Source organism: Palaemon carinicauda, chromosome 30 (genome assembly GCF_036898095.1).
Source record: "Palaemon carinicauda isolate YSFRI2023 chromosome 30, ASM3689809v2, whole genome shotgun sequence".
In the NCBI taxonomy this organism is placed as follows: domain Eukaryota; kingdom Metazoa; phylum Arthropoda; class Malacostraca; order Decapoda; family Palaemonidae; genus Palaemon; species Palaemon carinicauda.
In genome coordinates this window covers 82,665,241-82,690,578 of record NC_090754.1, presented here as the reverse complement: position 1 = coordinate 82,690,578, position 25,338 = coordinate 82,665,241, and the positions used below count along the sequence as shown (strand labels likewise).

At 38.3% G+C, this 25,338-nt stretch overlaps 1 long non-coding RNA gene across 1 annotated transcript in view; it reads right to left on the bottom strand.

The window, feature by feature from the left end:
* Positions 1-18,476, bottom strand: part of LOC137623325 (uncharacterized) — a 47,728-nt gene extending 29,252 nt beyond the window's left edge. The window contains exon 1 of the long non-coding RNA XR_011040595.1: positions 18,356-18,476. This is a non-coding gene — a long non-coding RNA (uncharacterized lncRNA). The remainder of the gene's footprint in view (positions 1-18,355) is intronic.
* Between the last annotated feature and the right edge of the window lie 6,862 nt (positions 18,477-25,338).

The window sequence follows — 25,338 nt, the reverse complement described above, 5'->3', positions numbered from 1 at the left end:
TTTGCAATGAGCAAGTGCGGAATCAAATTCTCTTTCAGTGAAAGGAGAATTATACGACTCTTCCCTTCTTGTTGCAAAATTTAAAATTTTCTTTTCTTCAGTGATCCTATACTGGTGACCAGGGGCTCCTTCACACTTGCTGGATACATTTGAAAAAGGATTAGCCAGAGCATTGCTAATTTCATTTGCTTCAGTTACGTACTGGCCATTCACCCTCAACACTGGTGGTGGGTTGGGGGTGAATTTACCAGCTATCTTTTTTACTTTCCTCCACACAGAGGATGGTGGTGTTCTACTGTTAATGGAGGAAACAAAAGACATCCATGACTGGCGCCTTGCTTCTTTCATGGCACGACGGAACTGTGCTCTACATTTCTTGTACATAATTAAATTCTCATCAGTTCTGCGTCTACGCAGTCGTGTTAAGAGATATTCTTGTGGCTCTGTGGAGTGCAGTTAGTTCTGAAGACCACCACGGGACTAGTCGTCGTTTGAATAACCCTGTTGTTTTGGGAATTGAATTGACTCCTGCTGTATGAAGAGTTCCATTCAGTAGGTCTATGGCATCATCAACACTTTCAAACTGTTCTGCTCTCCCTTCGATTTCACTTAGCTCAGAAAATTTAACCCAGTCTGCCTTGTCTAGATTCCAACGTGGCGATCTTTGTTGGTGTTTATAATGATTGGTGCATAGTCACTAGTATGCCAATCATCTAATGTCCTCCAATCAAAATCAAGAAGGCAGTTAGAGCTTGCAATTGAAAGGTCAATGCATGACAAAGTACCTGTCTGAACATGGAAGTGTGTGGACTCTCCTGTATTAAGGAGTCCCACATCCTCATTCTCCACAATTGATGAGATAATATTGCCCCTTGTGTTGGCCAAAACATCACCCCATAAAGGATGTCTAACATTCATATCTCCCAGTAAGAGAAAAGGTTGAGGGAGTAGTTGAATGACCTCTGCTAAATCATCATATAAAATATTATCATTTGGAGGTAAGTACAGAGAGCATCTTGTATATTTTCTCCCTATATCAATTTGTACAACAACTGCCTGCAGGGTTGTACGTATAGATATAGGTATTTGGGGAACATCTCAACGAATGTACATGAGACTTCCGCCATGGCTCCCTACTCCGTGATCATAAGGTGTCCTATAACTAATATATTCGCGAGGACAAGGGGTATTAGCATCAAGCTTGCTCTCCTGGAGACATACATTTATGGGGGAATGCTCGTGAATTAAGAGCTTAAGTTCTTCATATTTGGCCCTCAAACCCTGACAATTCCATTGCAAAATGGATGAAAAAACTATGTATTATTTTCTGGAAGACATCTTTGATGAGGTCTTCCCATTGACAGTTTTTGATTTGACAATATTTTCTGTAGGCTTTTTAAGTTTGGGTCTTGATAAATTAGGTTTTATATTAGCCTTTTCAGTGTTGTTGTTACCTAATTCTTGTGGGGGATGGTGGACCTCTACTTGAATTTTTGATTGATTCAAGAAGTTTTCCTGTTGATCTGAAATATCAACAGGCAAAACATCATATCTATTTGATGTCATAACTTTGGTGTTTTTAATTGATGTGGGTGAGAGAGATGGAGGTCTCTCTCTTTTCCTATTGACATGTGGTGATTTATTAGGTTTTGATGTTTTCCCCACTACAGGCGCACCTGATAATTCTGTTTCATGTGGAACCTCCATCAAATCAGGCAAAGATATAGCCTGAGAGAGGTTAGTATTATCCTTTGTAGTGGGGGACAAAGGTTTACTAGAGGTGAGAAAGGTCTTACGTGATATTCTTGCCTTATCCTCTAGAATTCTATCAGAAGTTGGCAAATTTCTTTTCTGGGGAATAGAGACAGTATTAGGTGGGTTGGATGTCTCCTGTCTCATTTTTTCTCCCGATTTCAATACTTTTGCATAACTTGCTGATTTACTCAATAGTCTCTTGGCATGCCCCACACTTATGTGTTCAATACTGGATTTATTGAGAGCAGCCTCTTCCAATTTATATTGCTGGCAGTTCCTATCCGTAGATTTGTGATTCAAATTGCAGTTTATACAATTGGGCTCTAGTGTACAGTCTCCATGGTAAACATTAGAGCATGTACTACACATTTTATCATTCTTACATACTTTAGATGGATGCCCATATCGAAAGCAATTAAAACATTGCAGCTGCTTTTGCTTAAAAGTTCGCACTTTAATTCGTTCATTCTCTATGTAAATGTGGAAAGGCACATCAGCATCCTGGAAAGTCAGGATAATCATTGACGTTCCAGGTACTTTATGCACTTTCCACACAGTTAAAGGACACATGGCCAATATCTCCTCTTCTGTGAATTCATATAAGTCTCTATTAAAAACTACTCCCCTTCCATAACTGAAGTTTAGATGGGGTTTCACATCCAGCCTTATGTCTTCGTTTTCTGTATTTAAATTGGAAAGCATAACCGATTGAGTTTCTGATTTGGCACTTATTAGGAAACTGTTCTTTCCAAACCGAGATATATCTCCTGGTACGATAGTACCTACTTTCTTTTGAAGAAATTTACATATTTTGAAATAATTTCCAGTACTCCCTTTTGATTGAGTAACAAGCCACTTTGGTGGTTTTGGCTTTCTCTGGGAAGGTACAACTACCTCTATACTTTTATCAATCCAATCTGCAGGCTTATACACATCCAGATTCTTAGGTACCCGATCGCAAAGAGCACCCTTGAAATTCAAATTACTGATTTTAATATTTATGATATCATTGATAGCTTTGAATGCTTCATCATGATTATCAAATGATATCCATGAATCCCATTTGTCACCTTCAAGCCTCATTCTAATTTCCCTGATGTGACCATAACATTGAAATAATTTATATAGAACATCGTAATTGGTTTTAATGGGGATCTGAGTGACGTGAAGGATTCGCAAATTCTCCATGTCACCCAAATTACTTTGTTTTTGAACATAAATAGCATGGTCCTTTAGAGTTTCCGGGTCGTCAACAGAGGGGTTAGTTTTTGGAGTAGAAGCAAGCCGGGTTATCCACCTCTTATCGGAGGATTTCAGTCCTCCTATCCCATGTGGCCCAACACGAGAAGAGGCTTCAGCGGGGACCAGTCCTCTATTAGAGAGGGGCTGCCTCTCTTAAGGTGGGCGTACACTGGTCAGTGGGGGTTGTTAGCCCCTCCCACCGACGACTCCAATGCCTAGCATCACACATTACCCGCAAATATGGGCGACTTAAAACCGGATCATTGGAGCCCGACTCTTAACAGACTTAGTCTGCACCCAATGGGGTCTGCCAGAGGGTGATGGCGTCTAAATTTGTACAGGTTGAGATGGTATGACATCCATCCCACCCTGCGCCAAATCCAAAGCAGCAGTCAAAACCTAAGTCGTACAAGCTAAAGTCGTCAACAAGTTCATGCCCAAGAGGAAGAGATGGGAGAAAATAAGAAGTAATCAAAAGAACTTAGAGAAAGTGCTGACTAATTTAGTTGGATCAACAGTTGGGCACCGAGGTCCAGTGGGGAAGTAGTTCCCATTGTTCATTAGAGCCCAACTGCTAGTCCCTAAGTCCCCCATCCTCATCAAGGCTTCAGCATCTGGGGGGTATAGGAGAGAGAGGACGCGCGCGTCTCTCTGTGAGTACGCACAGGAGAAAGATGGCACGCAGGTGAGAACGAGGCTGGTGAGCGCTGGCGCACCAGTAAAAGATGGCGCAACAGGGTTGTTGGCTCACCTACGAACTTGATGGCGCGCAGGTTTTGACTGTCGCTTTGGCTGGCGAGTAAGATGGCGCTCTAGAGAGCGTGATGTGGGGCGCACATGTTGGCGTGCGGGAGAGCGCTGGTGCGTGGGATAGCGCTGGCCAGTGGGAGACTGCTGTTGTGCGGGAGAGTGCTGTTGTGCAGGAGAACGGTGTTGTGCAGGAGAACGGAGTGCAGGTAACTGGCGCGTATGTGAACGTTGGTGCGCAGGCTAGCGCTGGCGCGCAGGTGAGTGCTGATGCACAGGAGATCGTGGGCGCGTGAACGCAGGGCGCGTCGGTGCAGGAGAGCCCTGGCGTGTAGGAGAACGTTGGCGCGTGTGCGCAAGTAGGCACCCATGACGCGTGGTAGAACTCTAGTCTAGAAGGAGCGTAGGCCCATGTTGGCGCGTAGGCGCATGTTGGCAAGTAAGCACGGGAGGTTGTTGTCCTGCGTAAGGGCGAGCAAGAGGGGTGGTCCGCTGCAATGTTGGGGCCTGACGAGCTGCTAGTAAGCGCTGGTCAAGTTGCGTGGGGGCATGGTGCGCTCAGGAGGAGCCTTGCTAGCCCCATGGAGGAACGGTGATGGAAGGTCGGCAGGTCTGTGGAGTGGATAGTCGACGTGTCCTTGAAAACGACGACCATCCACCGAAGGAGATTGCGAACGATCTGCAGAGAAATACAGGACCGAAGTCACAAGACTGGTTGCAGGTGCAGTGATGGACGATTGGTCTAGAGGCTCCTCTGCGGGGGACTGCATAGACGTCATTGAACCAAAGAGGTGCCTCCTCACCGCAGGTGAAGGAAGGCCTCTAAGGCGAAGAGGAAGGCGAGCTTCCCGACGGATGCGCCATCTGGGGGCCGTTGGATCAGCAAGCTGACTGTCAGCAGTCCTCTGAAGAGGAGTCTCTGGAAGTGAACTCCCCTGAGGGAGACAAACACTAGCAGGAAAGACTGATGATGAACTTAGTTTCCCCTTTGAACGATGGTCAGGAACGGGGGAAACTAAGCCGTTAGCCACCGTAGAGTCTGGAGTAGCAGAGGAGATGGGTGACGCTGCATGAGACACCTCTGACACAACAACGTTGACAAGAATCAGGGGATCTACCTCTGACGGTGACGACGACAGCTTGACAGAAGCACCCAGGAGGATGTAATCAAGCAAAACCTTCTTGGAGGGCGAACCCGTGAGCCCCAAGGAGGACCAAATCTGGAAAAGGGAAGTTAATAACACGGCCTTCCCTGGGGGGAGAGGTGGTGCTGCTTCGCTAGGGGAAGAAACGTCATCTCTCGAGACCCGATGTTAGACAGAAATAATTCGGTCTACGCTACTACTCGACGGTCTCTTGAAAGAAACCGATCGAATAGGAGCTTCGGAGGAGGTTTGGGCGACGGAAAAAGAGGCGTTGGGTTTTTCTTCCTTCGAAATAACCTTCGATGGAGGAACATCCCGCTTGGACTTCTTCCGCCGTCGCGAAAACATCTCCCACTGGGAGGAAGACCACTCCCTACACTCACTACACTTATTGACACTATCACACCGTTGGCCCCTGCAAGAAGAACAAAGGGTGTGAGGATCGGTCTCCACCGCTGACATGAATGTTCCACAGTGGCGGTCGAGAAGACCAGGGCAGGTGCACATGGTCGGAGAAGCCAATTTCACGTGCACAGTCTAAGAAAAAAGAAAAGAACAAAAAGCATTAATGGCTGCCAATTGTCGGCGAGGATGAGAGCGGCAAGATCCGATCACCATCCGAGCCGAGAGTAAAGTGAGCTCAATCACAGGTGTGTGAGGGGGAGTAGTAGCAAGCTACTCTCCCTAACCCCGCTAACTAGCAGTGTGGGTATTTAACCCTCGTTAAAAATTAATGGCTCGTGATTTCAGCTACAGCCGAAAATAATACCCCTATTAAATAGCATGGTTTGTATTCCAGTTACGGAATAACTAAAGGTGTAGAGAGAAAAGATCTGGCAAAGTCCCTATCCAAAGAACTAGCAGATCAGGATACCACTAGAAATACGGCCACCACTCTACTAGGGATTTGAAAGGTGGAAGAAGACATTCCACCTTCGGCTAAATAATGTAGGAACTCAGACGTGCTGACTGTGTTATGTCAATTTACCGTCATAACCCATCGTGTGTTTTTTGTCCATGCATTCTTTTTTGGAAGGCCACAGCAGCCATATTTTTCTGAAATAATGGATAGAGGGAGTGGCAAGAGCAGGGAAGGAGTGAAAAGAGCAGGGGGGGGGGGGGGAAGTATGTTAACGTAAGTCATTTGCATGGTCGACCATGGCGAGTTGTGTGTGTTTACAACGTATGATCTCCATGCGATTGCTGAGTTATCATACGAAGGTCGTACTTACATGTGCTGCTCAAAAACAGTGTCCTTATTCACTTGCATATTGCAAGTACATTATGTGCAAGTGCAATGAACTTGAATTTTTCTTCCCAGTTTTTTGTGGGGTATATTTAGGATGACCTTCTGAGATTCTCCAGAAGTCCCAGCTGCTGCTGCCTAAAACGCCACCTATCACACCTCGGAGACTCAAGGTTCTGGTGCAGTGAAGCCAACATAGGAGATGCTAGGTTCACCCATAGATTGACTAAAGGTGGTTTTTAGAACACTTCGAAATGTTTCAAGAGCTACAGCATGAATCGAGGGGGGACCATGGTGGATAAGTCTGAATGGACCACAAACTCTTTGCTTGACCTCCTGCTCCGAGTGATCCCTCAAATCACCAAAGGCCCAAGGGGTGTGTCTTCATTTCTGCATTAACAAGTACTTTGCTTTGCTTTGAATTTGCTTAAATATTTTGTTGTATCATTTCAAGAAAACAGTTTTCAATCCATTAATATTAATGTCTCTATCTTGGTTATTTCTAAGATATGGCATATTACTCCATTGGTCATCAATAGTAGTATAACATGCCAATTTGAGCCCACTAATAAAAATGAATGGTTATGGATAGGGTAGTATGTTGGCCAAGGCACCAGCCACCTATTGTGATAATACCGCTAGAGTTATATCGATAACCTAGTAAGCAACAAAACATGTGAACATCTTGATCGATAACCTAGTAAGCAACAAAACATGTAATCATCTTGATCGATAACCTAGTAAGCAACAAAACATGTAAACATCTTAATCGATAACCTAGTAAGCAACAAAACATGTAATCATCTTGATCAATAAGCTAACAAACAACAAAACATGCAATCACCTTGATCGAGAACCAAGCAAGAAATAAAATATGCAATCATCTTCATCGATAACCTAGTAATAAAAAAAAAAACATGCAATGATCTTGATTAATAACCTAGTAAGCAACAAAGCAGACAATCATTTAGATAAAAAACCTAATAAGCCACAAAACATGTAATCATCTTAATCGATAACCTAGTAAGCAACAAACATGCAATCATCTGGATCGATAAGCCAGTAAGCAATAAAACAATCCTGATCAATAACTTAGCAAGCAACAACACATGCAATCATTTTGGTCAATAACCAAGTGAGCAAAAACACATGTAATCATCTTGAACGATAACCTAAAAACTACAGAACATGCAATCATCTTGATCAATAACCTAGTAAGCACCAAAACGTATAATAATATTGATTGATAACCTAGCAAGAAACAAAACATGTAATCATCTTGATCAATAACCTAACAAGCAATGAAACATGCAATCATCTTGATTGATATCCTAGCAAGCTACAAAACATGCAATCATCTTCATCGATAACCTACCAACAAAACATGCCATCATCTTGATCAATAACCTAGCAAGTAGCGAATCATGCAATCATCTTGATCGGTAACCTTGCAAGCAACAAACCATACAATCATCTTGATAGATAACCTAGCAAGCAACAAAACACGCAATTTTCCTAATCAATAACCTTGAATACAACAAAACATACAATCACCTTGATCGATAACCTAGCAAGCAACAAAACATGTGATCATCTTGATCAATAACCTAGCAAGCAACAAAACATGCTATCATCTTCATCGATAACCTAGCAAGCAACAAACCATGCATTCATCTTAATCAATAGCCTAGCAAGCAGCAAAACATGTAATCATCTTGATTGATAACCTAGCAGGCAACAAAACATGCAATCATCTTGATCTATAACCTAGCAAGCAAAAAAACCTGCAATCATCTACATCAATAACCAAGTAAACAACAAATCATGCAATCATCTTGATCGATAACCTAGCAAGCAACAACATTTGCAATCATCTTGATCGATAACCTACCAAACAAAAAACATTTGATCATCTTGATCGATAACCTAGCAAGCAACAAAATATGCAATCATCCTGATCAATAACCTAGTAAGCAACAAAACATGCAACCATCTTGATCAATAACCTAGTAACGAAATATGCAATCATCTTGATCGATAACCTAGTAAGGAACAAAACATGCAATCATTTTGATCGATAACCTAGAGCGAACAAAATATGGATCATTTTGATCGATAACCTAGAGCGAACAAAATATGGATAATTTTGATTGATAACCTAGCAAGAAAAAAAACATACAATCATGTTGATCGATATCCTGGTAAGTAATAAAACCTGCAATAATCTTGATCAATAACCTAGCAAGCAACAAAACATGCAATCATCTTGATCAATAACCTAGTAATCAGCAAAACATGTAACCATCTTCATCGATAACCTAGCAAGCAACAAAACATCCCATCACCTTGATCGATAACCTAGCAATAAACAAAACATGCAATGATCTTGATCGATACTATAGCATGCAAAAAACATGCAATCATCTTGATCGATAACCTAGTGAGCAACAAAACATGCAATCATCTTAATCGATAACCTAGCAAGCAACAAAACATGTAATCATCTTGTTCGTTAACCTAGCAAGCAACAAAATATGCATTCATCTTGATTGATAATCTAGAGCGCAACAATACATGCAATCGTCTTGATTAATAACCTAGCAAGCAACAAAACAAGTAACCATCTTGATTGATGAAGCCTATATATTAACAATACATGTAATCATCTTGATTGATAACCTAGCAAAAATCAAAACATGCAATCATCTTGATCAATAACCTAGTAACAAAATATGCAATCATCTTAATCGATAACCTAGTAATGAACAAAGCATGCAATAATTTTTATCGATAACCTAGCAAGCAACAAAACTTGCAATCATTTTGTTTGCTATCCTAGTAAGCAAAAAAACATGTAATCATCTTGATCGATAACCTATCAAGCAACAGAACATTCAATCATCTTGAACGATAACCTAGTAAGCAACAAAACATGCAAACATCTTGATGATAACCTAGTAAATAACAAAATGATTTTGATCGATAACCTGACTAGCAACAAACCTGTTCATATTGATCGATAACCTAGCAAGCCACAAAACATGTAATCATATGGATCTGTAACCTAGTAAGCAACAAAACATGCAATCATCTTGACTGGTAATCTAGTAAAAAACAACATGAAGTCATCTTGATCGGTAACCTAGCTATCTACAAAACATGCAGTCATCTTGATCGGTAACCTAGCAATAAAAAAAAACATGCAATCGTCTTGATCGATAAACTAGCAAAGAATAAAACATGCAATTATCTTGATCGTTAACCTAGCAAGCATCAAAACTTGCAATCATCTTGATTGTTAACCTAGCAAGCATCAAAACTTGCAATCATCTTGATCGATAACCTAGCAAGAAAAAAAACATGCAATTCTCTTGATCAATAAACTAGCAAGCAACAAAACATGCAATCATCTTGATCGATAACCTGGCAAGCAACAAAACATGCAATCATCTTGATCGATAACCTGTCAAGCAACAAACATGCAATTATCTTGATCTATAACCTGGAAAACCACAGAAAATGCAATCACCTTGATCGATAACCTAGCAAGCAACAAAACATGTAATCATCTTGATTGATAACATGGCATGCAACAAAACATGCAATCATCTTGATCGATAACCTAGCAAGCAACGAAACATGCAATCACCTTGATCGATAATCTAGCAAGCAACAAAACTTGTAATCACCTTGATCGATAACCTAGCAAGCAACAAAACATGCAATCATCTTTGTCAATAACCTAGTAAGCAACATGCAATCATCTTCATTGTCAGCTCAGCCAGCAATAAAACATGCAATCATCTTGATCAATAACTTTGCAACCAACAAAACATGCAATCATCTTGATCCATAACTTAGCAAGCAACAAACCATGCAAACATCATCAATAACCTAGTGAATAACAAAATGATATTGATCGTTAACCTGGCTAGCAACAAACCTGTAATCATTTTGATCAATAACTTAGCAAGCAACAAAACATGCAATCATCTTGATACATAAAGTAACAAAACATGTAATCACCTAGCAATCAACAAAGCATGTAATATTCTTGATCGATAACCAAGTAACAAAACATGTATATAATCATGTTGACCGATAACGTAACAAGCAACAAAACATGCAATATTTTGATTGATAACATAGTATGCAAAAAACATGTAATCATCTTGATCGATAACCTAGCAAGCAAAAAAAACATTCAATCATCTTGATCGATAACCTAGTAAGCAACAAAACATGTAATCATCTGGATTGATAGCCTAGTAAGCAACAAAACATGCAAACATCTTGATGATAACCTAGTAAATAACCAAATGATTTTGATCGATAACCTGACTAGCAACAAACTGTCATCATATTGATCTATAACCTAATAAGCCACAAAACATGCAATCATCTTGATCTGTAACCTAATAAACAACAAAACATGGAATCATCTTGATCGGTAACCTAGTAAGCAACAAAACATGCAGTCATCTTGATCGGTAACCTCGCAATCAACAAAAAATGCAAATATCTTGATCAATACCCTCACAATCAACGAAACATGCAATAATCCTGATCGATAACCTAGCAAGCAACAAATTGCAATTATCTTGATTAATAACCTAGCAAGTAAAATAACATGCAATTCTCTTGATCAATAAACTAGCAACCAACAAAACATGGAATCATCTTGATTGATAACCTGACAAACAACAAACCATGCAATCATCTTGATCGATATCCTGGCAAGCAACAAAAAAAATCAATCATCTTGATCTATAACCTAGCAAGCAACAGAACATGTAATCACCTTGATCAATAACCTAAAAAGCAACAAAACATGCCATCATCTTGATCAATAACCTAGCATGCAACAAAATATGCAAACATCTTGATCGATAACCTAGCAAGCAACAAAACATGCAATAATCTTGATCGATAATCTAGCAAGCAACAAAACATGCAATAATCTTGATCGATAATCTAGCAAGCAACAAAACATGCAATCATCTTGATCGATAAACTAGCAAGCAACAAAACATGCAACCATCTTTATCGATAACCTAGTAAGCAACAAAACATGCAATCATCTTGATCGATAATCTAGCAAGCAACAAAACATGCAAACATCTTGATGATAACAAAGTAAATAACCAAATGATTTTGATCGATAACCTGACTAGCAACAAACCTGTAATCATATTGATCTATAACCTAATAAGCCACAAAACATGCAATCATCTTGATCTGTAACCTAATAAACAACAAAACATGGAATCATCTTGATCGGTAACCTAGTAAGCAACAAAACATGCAGTCATCTTGATCGGTAACCTCGCAATCAACAAAAAAATGCAAATATCTTGATCAATACCCTCACAATCAACCAAACATGCAATAATCCTGATCGATATCCTAGCAAGCAACAAATTGCAATTATCTTGATTGATAACCTAGCAAGTAAAATAACATGCAATTCTCTTGATCAATAAACTAGCAACCAACAAAACATGGAATCATCTTGATTGATAACCTGACAAACAACAAACCATGCAATCATCTTGATCGATATCCTGGCAAGCAACAAAAAAAATCAATCATCTTGATCTATAACCTAGCAAGCAACAGAACATGTAATCACCTTGATCAATAACCTAAAAAGCAACAAAACATGCAATATTCTTGATCGATAATCTAGCAAGCAACAAAACATGCAATAATCTTGATCGATAATCTAGCAAGCAACAAAACATGCAATCATCTTGATCGATAATCTAGCAAGCAACAAAACATGCAACCATCTTTATCGATAACCTAGCAAGCAACAAAACATGCAATCATCTTTGTCAATAACCTAGTAAGCAACATGCAATCATCTTCATTGTCAGCTCAGCCAGCAATAAAACATGCAATCATCTTGATCAATAACTTTGCAACCAACAAAACATGCAATCATCTTGATCCATAACTTAGCAAGCAACAAACCATGCAAACATCATCAATAACCTAGTGAATAACAAAATGATATTGATCGTTAACCTGGCTAGCAACAAACCTGTAATCATTTTGATCAATAACTTAGCAAGCAACAAAACATGCAATCATCTTGATACATAAAGTAACAAAACATGTAATCACCTAGCAATCAACAAAGCATGTAATATTCTTGATCGATAACCAAGTAACAAAACATGTATATAATCATGTTGACCGATAACGTAACAAGCAACAAAACATGCAATATTTTGATTGATAACATAGTATGCAAAAAACATGTAATCATCTTGATCGATAACCTAGCAAGCAAAAAAAACATTCAATCATCTTGATCGATAACCTAGTAAGCAACAAAACATGTAATCATCTGGATTGATAGCCTAGTAAGCAACAAAACATGCAAACATCTTGATGATAACCTAGTAAATAACCAAATGATTTTGATCGATAACCTGACTAGCAACAAACTGTCATCATATTGATCTATAACCTAATAAGCCACAAAACATGCAATCATCTTGATCTGTAACCTAATAAACAACAAAACATGGAATCATCTTGATCGGTAACCTAGTAAGCAACAAAACATGCAGTCATCTTGATCGGTAACCTCGCAATCAACAAAAAATGCAAATATCTTGATCAATACCCTCACAATCAACGAAACATGCAATAATCCTGATCGATAACCTAGCAAGCAACAAATTGCAATTATCTTGATTAATAACCTAGCAAGTAAAATAACATGCAATTCTCTTGATCAATAAACTAGCAACCAACAAAACATGGAATCATCTTGATTGATAACCTGACAAACAACAAACCATGCAATCATCTTGATCGATATCCTGGCAAGCAACAAAAAAAATCAATCATCTTGATCTATAACCTAGCAAGCAACAGAACATGTAATCACCTTGATCAATAACCTAAAAAGCAACAAAACATGCCATCATCTTGATCAATAACCTAGCATGCAACAAAATATGCAAACATCTTGATCGATAACCTAGCAAGCAACAAAACATGCAATAATCTTGATCGATAATCTAGCAAGCAACAAAACATGCAATAATCTTGATCGATAATCTAGCAAGCAACAAAACATGCAATCATCTTGATCGATAAACTAGCAAGCAACAAAACATGCAACCATCTTTATCGATAACCTAGTAAGCAACAAAACATGCAATCATCTTGATCGATAATCTAGCAAGCAACAAAACATGCAAACATCTTGATGATAACAAAGTAAATAACCAAATGATTTTGATCGATAACCTGACTAGCAACAAACCTGTAATCATATTGATCTATAACCTAATAAGCCACAAAACATGCAATCATCTTGATCTGTAACCTAATAAACAACAAAACATGGAATCATCTTGATCGGTAACCTAGTAAGCAACAAAACATGCAGTCATCTTGATCGGTAACCTCGCAATCAACAAAAAAATGCAAATATCTTGATCAATACCCTCACAATCAACCAAACATGCAATAATCCTGATCGATATCCTAGCAAGCAACAAATTGCAATTATCTTGATTGATAACCTAGCAAGTAAAATAACATGCAATTCTCTTGATCAATAAACTAGCAACCAACAAAACATGGAATCATCTTGATTGATAACCTGACAAACAACAAACCATGCAATCATCTTGATCGATATCCTGGCAAGCAACAAAAAAAATCAATCATCTTGATCTATAACCTAGCAAGCAACAGAACATGTAATCACCTTGATCAATAACCTAAAAAGCAACAAAACATGCAATATTCTTGATCGATAATCTAGCAAGCAACAAAACATGCAATAATCTTGATCGATAATCTAGCAAGCAACAAAACATGCAATCATCTTGATCGATAATCTAGCAAGCAACAAAACATGCAACCATCTTTATCGATAACCTAGTAAGCAACAAAACATGCAATCATCTTGATCGATAATCTAGCAAGCAACAAAACATGCAATCATCTTGATCGATAATCTAGCAAGCAACAAAACATGCAACCATCTTTATCGATAACCTAGTAAGCAACAAAACACAAAATCATCTTGATCGATAACCTAGCAAGCAACAAAACATGCAATCATTTTGATCGATAACCTAGCAACCAATAAAACATGCAATCATCTTGATCGATAACCTAGTAAGCAACAAAATATGCTATCATCTTGACTGATAACCTAGCAAGCAACAAAACATGCAATCACCTTAATTGATAACCTAGTAGGCAACAAAACATGCAATCATCTTTATGGATAACCTAGTAAGTGAAAAAAAACATGCAATTGTCTTGATCGATAAACTAGCAAGCAACAAAACATGCAATCATCTTGATCTATAACCTAGCAAGCAACAAAACAAGCAATCATCTTGATCGATAACCTTGTAAGGAATAAAACATGCAATCACCTTGAACAACAACTTAGCCAGTAACAAAACACGCAATCATCTTGATCGATAACCTAGCAAGTAACAAAATATGAAATCATCTTGATTGATAACCTAGCCTACAACAAAACATGCAATCATCCTGATCAATAACCTAGCAAGCAACAAAACATGCAATCATCTTGATCGATAACCTAGCAGGCAACAAAACATGCAATTATCTTGATTGATAACCTAGCAAGCAACATGCAATCATCTTGATCAATAACCTAGTATGCAATAACACATGCAATCACCTTGATTAATAACCTAGTAAGCAACAAAACATGCAATCACCTTGATCGATAACTTAGCCAGCAACAAAACATGCAATCATCTTGATCGATAACCTGGCAAGCAACAAAACATGCAATCATCTTGATCGATAACCTAGCAAGCAACAAAACATGCAATCATCTTGATCGATAACCTGTCAGGATGCCAGAAAACTTTAAATCAATCAATCGATAACATAGCAAAACGACCGTGGAGGTCCTGTAGAGAGTAGGGTTCCCCTGCTGTACGAGACCAAATAAGCAGCCCTGAAAGTAAAGTAACTGATGATAACATATAGCCCAAAGCCATTACTTTTCGACTAAGGTAACCGGCCGACCATAACTCAAAAACACCAAATTTCCGCCAGAAATAATCATCAAAACACTCAAGTACACAAAATAAGTCTTATTTACTAAAAAATTGATGATTGCAGTTTTATAATTTCACCAAATATTTTTTGTACAAAAAAAACTAATGGTAGTTGAAACTGGAATTTTACTAGACTAAACCAACCTGGGGTAGTCAGATAACCACAATACACCTCCGTTGCCCCTATTCTGATTTCAATATTCTACAGTATCACAAAACCACAAATATTTACAAGCATGCGTGACCCTCCTCCTTATTGCCTGTAAATCCAAACAATTATATCAATACATACATACACACAATACACACTCCCACACACACACACACACACACATATATATATATATATATATATATATATATATATATATATATATATATATATATATATATATATATATATATATATATATATATATATATATATATATATATATATATATATATATATACGGTAATTGTGTAGGAGTCCTCCGCGCTCGATTTAAAAGTTTCTAAAAGTAGAAAACGAAAGAAAACAGTAAATGAGAGCTACAGTTACCTTGAAACTGTGAGATAATCCTCCTACAACCACCTAACTCTTACACAGAAAATGTAAGCATAAACCTACTACTACAATTATGGGGGACCCCAGTGGGAAGCGGGTTTTTGGGTGGGGGGAGGAGGAGAAAAGTGATTTTTCGGGGCACTACCGAACCTAATACAACTACCTACCCTACCCTGGGGGCCATGTACCCCTGCCTAGGCCTACCGGGGGGGGGGGGGGGCTCCGCCCCCCCCTTAAGGCCACAGTAATTTTCAGGGCACCACCGAACCTAAGACACCCACCTAACCTAGCCTATGGGGCCCTGTACCCCTACCTAGGCCTACCGGGGGGGAGGGGCCTACGCCCCCTCTGCGACCCCCCCCCCTTAAGGCCACATTGAGTTTCAGTTCAAACGAAACAAATTCAAATGAAAACGCCTTTTGCAAAAAAAGGAACACAAACTTCAAATTAGTCTCAAAATCTAACTTTGCGTTTCCAAACCATGTACCTTTGAAACAAGACACGAAAAAATTGCACCTCCTCTTCCTTTTCCCACGAGTAACCACACTACGATCACACCGGAATGCTAATTTGTTGTAATCTATACGGCGCACATTTTCACGATTAGGGCACTTTTTCTCTGCCAAAATCAAACCATGACGTTGAGCAAATGCAATTAGCAAATCAACTTTCCCTGAATAATGTACACAAAAATCCCCATAAGAAATAAAGCAATTGTCACAAGTGACACAGTCGGAACGGGATGAAGGTCCTGCTAATTGCTCCATACTTCACGGCAAAATGAGCTTTTCAGTTTGAAGGGAGATCCGAGACGTGCAAAAATATTCCTCCGCGGAACTTCACGTAAACTGTGGTAACTGGTGAAAAAATAGCAGGGATAAGTGAAGTAATAAGTGTCAGCATTGGCTAGATTTGTAAAAACCGCCATGATTGATTTTCAAACAGTGTGACGTCAAGAAAACACCTGTTATTGGTTAGAATAGCATTGAGAACTAGTCTGCCATACGCAGTAAGGCGGTGAAACAGCTCATTTTAGCCAAGACATCACACAGTAAACAAAAACAAACACTTAGAAAAAATCCAAGTGAAACATAACTATACACACGAATATCTTCGTTAAATAGAAGCTGCTCATATATTGACTATTATATAAGCGTTCTATATGATATAATAGTGAATTGTAGGTGTTTAAATTCTTCAAGATCTTTCGCGGAGCTCTCCTACACATTTACCATATATATATATATATATATATATATATATATATATATATATATATATATATATATATATATATATATATATATATATATATATATATATATATATATATATATATATATATATATATATATATATATATATATATATATATATATATATATATATATATATATATATATATATATATATATATATATATATATATATATATATATATGTAATAACAACAATAATGATGATGATAATAATAATAATCATAAGGAATGGGTTAACGTTCGCTATCTGACAGTTGATTGGTCCTGTTGCGCTGGCTTTTCTGCCCGAAAAAATTGAGTCTGCCCAACTTAGGTGGGGGAGGGGCCTGAAGTCCCACAACCCTCTGTTTCGTAAGCCTATGCAAATTTTCAACCATTTACAAAATTCAATTTCTTAAAAGAACAAATTCCACATTTCTACCAAATATTTCTAATTGGACATCATATGAAAATAAGGAATAAAAAAAAAAAAAAACGTTAATAACCATTCAACAGTTGGTGGCATTTGATTTTAATCAAGATGGTTCATTGTAGGCCTATTGCTTAAACGAAAACCATAGTTTTGTCTAGTAAATCTACATTCTTTTTAATTATACGTAGCTTGCAATTAGGCGAGATTGGATCAAAATATTCCAGTATCATTTTATGAATTGGAAAACAAAAATTTCGAGATAAATTTGGATAAACTGTAGTGGCGCGATGAAGCGGTCAAAATGATTACCAGAATGGTTCGGCAATAAGGCTAATCTGGTTAGACTTCGCTAATCTTCATTGAACATTCACTATAACAGAAATTTCAAAATTGATTGGAAGCTTTGGGCCTATCAAAACAAGTGGTTTGGCATATAGGATAACCTCGTTATCACTTGCTTCACTTTATAGTAAATTAACTTTACCAGTTTAAGGCCTTTACAACAAGTGGTTTGGCAACTGGGCTATCTTCGTTATATTTTGGCTATACTTTATTGAAAATTCTCAGTACCAAATGCTTGAAAACAGATTGGAAGTTTTAGGCCTATTAAAACAAGTGGTTTAGCAAATGGGCTAAATTGGCTATACTTCGCTACAGTATTGAAGAACACACTTTACCAAAGGCTTCCAAATTGATTGGAAGTTTTGGGTCTATTTAAACATTACCTATGGGCTTATGCAGTAGGCTAATTTAGATTTAAACCTACAAAGTTCCATCTTTAGTAACATGTTACAATGAAGGACCACAGATTCTAAATGACTAACTTCATATCGTATAGGCCTAACTATCTTCATATTAAAAAAAAATCACTTCGAAGGTGTTCTAATATAACTGACCAGGAATCAAAATTAACAATACCAACCTTATGAAAAAAGTAGAAAGTTCAATTGCAGAATGTATTGGAAGAAAATAAATATGTCCGAGTTCTTAAGTTTCTCCAACAGCAACCGACGGTGAAATGAAATCGCAGCAGCGGAGAAATACATTTGGCAGGAATGGTGGACTAGGGAAACTATTTTTTCTTACTAAATAATTATCTAATTATGTTAATCTTTTTGCTAACACCTTGACATAAATATAGAACAAAAGACGAATCAAATACGCATTTAATTAAATTAGGTTTACGGTAAAAGTTGAAGGGGCCGAGATTGGAAATGTTACGAACTACTTTTATGACTTTTCCAAACTTTTCTTATTTAAAAACAGCAGATAAACAATTGCACGGTTTATTATTATTATTATTATTATTATTATTATTATTATTATTATTATTATTATTAGCTAAGCTACAACCCTAGTGGGAAAAGCAGGATGCTTAAGCCCAAGAACTCCAACAACGAAAAATAAAACAGCGAGGAAAAGAAATAAGGATATAAATAAACTACAAGAGATTTAATACATAATCAAAATAAAAAAAAAAATAACAGTAACAATATTAAAACAGAGCTTTTGTATATAAACTATAAAACATTTGAAAAAAAACAACAACAAGAGGAAGAGAAATAAGAGAAGTGTGGCCGACTGTAACCCCCGCCCCCATCTCTCTCTCTCTCTCTCTCTCTCTCTCTCTCTCTCTCTCTCTCTCTCTCTCTCTCTCTCTCTCTCTCTCTCTCTCTCTCTCTCTCAAACACATATTCAGCTTTATCTTCATATCAACCCCTTATGTATTTATTGAATGGATTTAATGTTTTTGCTTAAGAAGACCATAAAACCTGCTGATTAAATATTGAAAAATTATACCAATTCTTTTGAATCTAAACAATCGCTTTGAAAAAATAAAATGGAGCTTATTATACCATAATTCTAAAAACTCAATCTAATTTTCACCTTAGCTCCTGAGGAGAACTTTAATGTTCAACACAAAATGAAATATGATATAATGACCCACATAGAATATTTGAAATTAGTGTGAATCATGCAATAGGAGGAAGAACGTTTAGTTATGCTGCACCGAGACTCTTCAACGACCTTCCACTCGATGTCAAGAATAGCAATAATGTGGCAGCTTTCAAGAAAAACCTGAAGACTTATCTTTTTAGAAAGTGTTATGATAGTGATCTGAAAACTATTAAGCCTGAGTACAAATGCTAGCGAAATAACTGATAAGATACAGAGCAAAATATTTACCGGAGATAAATTATTTTCACACACCAAGGCCCGCCTGAACAGACTTTTAGTGTCTGATGGAGGGCGAGAAATAAACCCCTAAAAGTAAAAGTAAGTAAAGTAAAGGGAGTTCATTAATTGTTTACTTCAATGGTACTCATTTACTTTGATTTCTTTTAACAGAATAAAAATACTCTGCAATAGACACGATTTATTATTATTATTATTATTATTATTATTATTATTATTATTATTAGCTTAGCTATAACCCTAATTGGAAAAGCACGATACTATAAGCCCAAGGGCTCCAACAGGGAAAAATAGCCCAGGGAGGAAAGGAAATAAGGAAATAAATAAACGATATGAGAAATAATGAACAATTTACACAAAATATTTAAAAAAAACAGTAACATCAAAATAAATATTTAATATATAAACTATAAAAAGAGACTTATGTCAGTCTGTTCAACAGAAAAACATTTGCTGAGGTTTAACTTTTGAAATTTTTGAACTTCTTTAAAGATGTAAGAAATTTTAACATTTAATAATCCACTAATTAGGGTAGCGTTTGTATTATTATTATTTTTATTATTATTATTACCTGCTAAGCTACAACCATAGTTGGAAAAGCAGGATGCTATAAGCCCAAGGGCCCCAACAGGGAAAATAGCCCAGTGACGAAAGGAAATAAGGAAAAATAAAATATTTTAAGAACAGTAAAAACATCACGAATAATACGATATTTTATGAACAGCAACAACATTGAAATGAAAATATGTAGGTTTCCACTGCATAAATGCAGTTAACTTGCAAACTGCAATGTAATCATCATTTACATTCCAATTTGAGCAAAGACACGTCCTTTACCCAGCTATCTTGAGGAACCAATTATGCTTTAAGTATATCTCTGATCACACACATTCTCATCGAGGTGAAAGGACTCAAGGACCAGGGATCGGCTGTTCTGATCTCTCTATAATCTCTGATAACATTCAGCGGATCCGAGAGTTCTTATCTATAGAGGATTGTCGCGGTTGATAGGCAGATGCAATCTCTTTGATGGGCAGGCGAGTACAAAGACTTGCTTATATATTTCCGTCTGATTTTATCTATTGATAAGGAAATTACATATTGTGTAAATGGATTCCGTTTAGATGGCCGAGGTGGTAACGTCTCTGCTTCGTGATCGCCAGACTGGGGTTCGAGTCCCGCCCAAACTCGTTAGTTCCCTTAGGTCGCTGCAACATCACCATCCTTGTGAGCTAAGGAAGGGCATTTTATCTCATTGATAAGGAAATTACATACTGTGTAAATGGATTCCGTTAAGATGGCCCAGGTGGTAACGTCTCTGCTTGGTGATCGCCAGACTGGGGTTCGAGTCCCGCTCAAACTCGTTAGTTCCCTTTGGTAGCTGCAACCTCACCATCCTTGTGAGCTGGGGAGGGGGGTTTGGGGGAGCCTATAGGTCTATCTACTGAGGCATCAGCAGCCATTGCCTGGCCCTCCTTTGTCCTAGCTTGGATGGAGAGGCGGCTTGGGGGCTGATCATATAATCATTGTTATTATCAAGTGCTAAGCTACAACCCTAGATGGAAAAGCAGGATGCTATAAGCCAAGGGGCTCCAACAGATAAAATAGCCCAGTGAGGAAAGGAAACAAGAAAAAATAAAATATTTCAGGAACAGTAACAGTTAAAATAAATACCTCCTGTATAAACAATAAAAACTTTAACAAAACAAGAGGAAGAGAAATCAGATAGAATAGTGTGTCCGAGTGTACCCTCAAGCAAGAAAACTCCAACCCAAGAGAGTGGAAGGCCATGGTACTACACAAGTGGAGGGAACAATAGTTTGATTTTGGAGTGTCCTTCTCCTAGAAGATCTACTAACCATAGCAAAAGTGTCTCTTCCATATATGGTCAGTCTCTACGGAATGGTCTTGTTTGATAGGGCAATGTCACTGTCCCTTGCCTCTGCCATTCATGAGCAGCCTTTAAACCTTTAAATGCTGCTTGTACATTGGTTATGGAATCGTCAAAGAAAAAATACCACAATTCAGAGTACGTCGATATTCAGAACATGGAAAGTTTCCTGGACCAGGGTTCGATTCCCCCCAGCAAATAAGAGGCTGTTGTCTTTGAGTGGCTCTGCCTGGGGCTCTTATCCCGGGGTCGGTAAAAGAATCCAGACAATAATGTATCAAAACATATGGCTTATTTTAGTAAGAAAAACATGTAGAAATGTGCAAAATTGATCATACACACACACACACACACACACACACACACACACACACATATATATATATATATATATATATATATATATATATATATATATATATATATATATATATATATATATATATATATATATATATATGCTATCTTCTGCATCAAAGCACAGGCATCAGTCCACCAGGGAACAACAGGACGTTGAGGTTTACCCGATGTTCAAGGTATGGGCAACATGGCACCACACAACAATATGCTCACTAAATACTCGTATGCATGTATTAAACTATGGAATAAATTTATCTCCTAATAAATTTTAGTGGATTTATTAAATAATCCCAAATCAGCTTCCCCAACCTTCCATTTGTGTAAACATGGAGATGGTTTATTTTTACATACTTCAGGTGAATGGGCCAATGATCACTGTCATGATCATTCTTGCCTACTGCCCATTGATATTCTAACCTCAAAATGAAAAGCAAATAGTGAGGTATATGGCTGATTCGGAATTGTGATAAACATCATGTCTTGTAGGGGAACCATCATTCATAAAAGTGATGTCATTCACGTCAAGCAGTTGTTCCATTTTCAACCCCCATCGATCACAATGTTGTTCTCCCCATAGGGTGTGTTTGGCATTAAAATTCCCCATCAAAATAAAGGGTTCAGGAAGCTGGTTTATTAAGGATTATAAATCATTAAGTTCTAGCTGACGAGGATTACCATGTGCATCCTGAAGTCTATTTTCTAATGTTGGATCAAGATAAAGTGAACAAATCGTGATCCATTTGTCAGTAAAAATTTGGATTGCGCAAGCCTGCAACACAGAATTCAGGCGGACAACTCTGTGATTAACAGATTTGCGGATTATGATGCTTGTGCCTCCCTAAGCATGAGCGCCCATCAGGGGTGGAGACCTATAAAAAGAGAAATTATAACCTAAATTGGGAGTATGACCTCCAAATTTAGTCTACTGTATACACGTTGCAGATATGTAATTCTTTTTAAACAGAAACCGAACTTGCTCTCTATTTGAATTAAATTCACGGATGTTCCATTGCATGAGAGCCATTATTTGGACTTTTTTAGGGGCTTTTTATGATCTAACAATTTAGGAATCTGAGACATGGAGAGAGAAAGATCTTGCCAGCTACACTCTCAGTACTTATTGATCTGGATAGTACAGACGATTTTTTAGGTGCTGGGCCTTCAGATGCTCTTTCAGTTTTCTTTTCAGTAATTCTATTATGACCCTGAGAATCTGGAGGTGGAGGTGAAGGGGGAAGGAAATGACCTCTTTTGTCTAACAGATTTGGCCTCTATTTCCTCGCCGTCATTGGATCGGTGAACAGTTATGGCAGGTGATGTTACAATTTGGTATGAAGAATCCTCAATATCTGGCAGTAAGAATTCTTCAAGATCTTTAATCGATCCGGTTATAACTGGAGGGGCTATGAGAGCACCACTAGAAGAGGTTTTGTAAGCCCCACCAGAGAGGGATTGATGATTCCCACCAAAAGGGGTCGAAGGGTGCCCTCCAGTGAGGGCATGAGGAGTCCCACCAGAAGAGGCAGGAGCCCCAACAGAGGGAGCAGGAGGCCCAACAGACGGGGGCAGGAAGAGCCCCACCGGGGGGGGGGGGGGGCACCACCAGGTGGGGCCCGGGGAGTCCTAACAGGGGCCACCCAAGGAGCCCCACTAGAGGGGGCAGGAGGACCACCACCGGAGGGGGCCCCAGAACTCTTTATTGCATCTAAATAAGATCTCACTAATAACTTTTTTGCATGTCCGATACTGATGTGTTCTGCAACAGATTTCATCTATGTCTCTTGCTCTTTCTTTAATACAGGGCATTCTTTATCACAGGTTCGATGGTCACCCTTGCAGTTCACACACATTACAGGTGTTGAACATTCCCTGTGCTCAGGTTGGGCACTCAATCCTAAGATTTTATTCCTAGTGCAAATGATAGAGGAGTGCCCAAAACCAAAACAATTAAAGCACTGAAGCACTCTTAGTCTATATGGATGAACTTTAACCATTTCATTGTCAAAAACAATGTCTGGAGGCAAATAAGAATTAGCAAAAGTTAAAATAATCCTATCTGGACACATTTCCAAAATCTCAGACACCTCACACGTCTTCAACTGTCGACATAACTACTCCATGACTCCTCATTGCTGGTGGCTGGTACAACACAAACATACGCTACCGGGGTCTAGGTGATGACAGGCAGGGCAGCCGGTCTGGACTACGATCTACCCCAAAAGCCAAAACAAAGTTCTTCAAAAAGAAGGCAACCGTGTTACCCCCTACGAATGGAAAAAAAAAGCACACTAACATAAGGAGTCTCTCTCATTCAACTCAAATATATCCTCATTATAGATAACCCCCTTTGTATAGCTGAAGTTGTAGTGCGGTTTTATTTGTTTTATCATTCCATCAGGATCAAGCCTAAGATTAAGAAGCATTACTGCTTGTCCATCAGTCTTGTTATTCACCAGAAAACTGTTATGTCTGAAGAGGTTGCCTCTCTCACTTCGTGTGGTAATAATCAACAACTTAGCTGGATCCGGTGATTTGGATATTCTAATCAATTTTGGATCGTCAGGTTCATGATGAGATCTATATACATCTAAATACCCAGGTACCTCTTCTGCCCTTGAAAGCCTAACATTCATAGTATCTGAATTAAACTCCCCGTATGCTCTATGGGCTTCTGTTACTTTATCAAAGATAATCCAGTTTTCAAAAATTTTATTATCGTTGCCAAGTCAATTCTCTGAATTCTTTTATTGATCCATATTTTTAAAACGTTTTGTATATATCATAAAAACTTCAGTCCAAAGGCACAGGTTTAACCAAAATGATTACCGTTTTTATAGGCTCCTCGTGTGGTTAAATAGTAACAATGGAGCTCATAGAAGTATCATTAGCCAACATCAGGGAAGAAGCGGGTTTTGGTGGGTGTGCCATAAGGACGAGAAGACATATTTTATCTGAATATTCCCTCTCACCCACCAAGGAGCCACACTTAGAGGTCGGGGTCATCCCTCACATTAGGGCCGCCCTAGGGGCAATATCAAGATCTTGTTCTTGAGTTCGTTTTGGAAAAAAATAACACGTAAATTATGGCCGTATCGAGCGTGCTTTCATCACTGTACATAGTAATCGCAAAGACCAAAACAATAAACGGATAAAGACATAACATCAATAAATTATACCAGTAGATGAAAGCGTACATGTATATACAGGTAACCTAATAATCTTGTGTTCATTGTGTTCAGAAGCAATTGATTAATATTAATAAATGATGAGATACTGCGCAAAAAGGAGGGGGGTAGTTTGAAACCAGGGGGGTAGCTTGAAACCGGTTTCAAATTACCCCCGGGGGAAACTACTGGGGGGGGGGGGCCGTAAGATTTGGAGGGGGTTATTTGAAACCGTTACACCGGTGTAAAGGTTACAAGCTACCCCCCCCCCCGGTAACTTGAAACCGGTTTCAG